The following is a 1,451-nucleotide window of genomic DNA, read 5'->3' as shown; positions in this document are numbered from 1 at the left end:
TTTAATATATGCGTTTAGTGCTATAAATTTCCCCCTTAGCACTGCTTTTGCTGCATCCCATAGGTTTTGGTATGTTGTGTTCTCATTTTCATTCGTCTCTATATATTTAGCAATTTCTCTTGCTATTTCTTCTTTAACCCACTGATTGTTTAGGAGTGTGTTGTTTAACCTCCAGGTATTTGTGAATTTTCTAAGTCTCTGATGGTTATTGACTTCTAATTGTATTCCATTGTGGTCAGAGAATGTGCTTTGAATAATTTCAATCTTTTTAAATTTATTGAGGCTTGTTTTATGTCCCAGCATATGATCTATTCTGGAGAAAGTTCCGTGAGCACTAGAAAAGTATGTGTATCCTGGTGATTTGGGATGTAATGTCCTGTAGATGTCTGTTAAATCTAATTCATTTATCAGATTGTTTAGGTTTTCAATTTCCTTATTGGTCTTCTGTCTGGTTGATCTATCTATAGGAGAGAGTGATGTGTTGAAGTCTCCCACAATTATTGTGGAAACATCAATTGCTTCCTTTAGTTTTGCCAGTGTTTCTCTCATGTATTTTGTGGCACCTTGATTGGGTGCATAGACATTTACGATTGTTATTTCTTCTTGCTGAATTGTCCCTTTTATTAGTATGTAGTGGCCTTCTTTGTCTCTCAAAACATCCCTGCATTTGAAGTCTATTTTATCTGAGATTAATATTGCTACACCTGCTTTCTTTTGGCTGTAGTTTGCATGAAATATTTTTTTCCATCCTTTCACTTTCAGTTTCTTTGTGTCCCTGTGTCTAAGATGAGTCTCTTGTATGCAACATATTGATGGTTCATTTTTTTTGATCCATTCTGCGAATCTATATCTTTTAATTGGGGAGTTTAATCCATTTACATTCAACGTTAAAACCGTGAAGGCATTTCTTGAATCGGCCATCTTATCCTTTGGATTATGTTTACCATATTTTTCCCTCTCTCTATTAATATCCTTTATTGTACCCATACCGAATCTCTTTAGTACTGAACCTTTCTCCAAGTCTCTGTCCTGTCTTTGTTTCTCTGTCTGTAGGGCTCCCTTTAGTATCTCCAGTAGGGCAGGTCTCTTGTTAGCAAATTCTCTCAGCATTTCTTTGTCTGTGAAAAATTTAAGCTCTCCCTCAAATTTGAAGGAGAGCTTTGCTGGATAAAGTATTCTTGGCTGGAAATTCCTCTCACTCAGAATTTTAAATATAACGTGCCACTGCCTTCTTGCCTCCATGGTGGCTGCTGAGTAGTCACTACTTAGTCTTATGCTGTTTCCTTTGTATGTGGTGAATTGCTTTTCTCTTGCTGCTTTCAGAACTTGCTCCTTCTCTTCTATGTTTGACAGTGTGATCAGTATATGTCTCAGAGTGGGTTTTTTTGGATTTATTTTATTTGGAGTTCGCTGAGCATTTATGATTTGTGTATTTATGTTGTTTAGAAGAT

This window comes from Choloepus didactylus, chromosome 16 (assembly GCF_015220235.1).
Source record: "Choloepus didactylus isolate mChoDid1 chromosome 16, mChoDid1.pri, whole genome shotgun sequence".
Lineage (NCBI taxonomy): Eukaryota > Metazoa > Chordata > Mammalia > Pilosa > Megalonychidae > Choloepus > Choloepus didactylus.
This window is presented reverse-complemented; position numbering follows the sequence as displayed.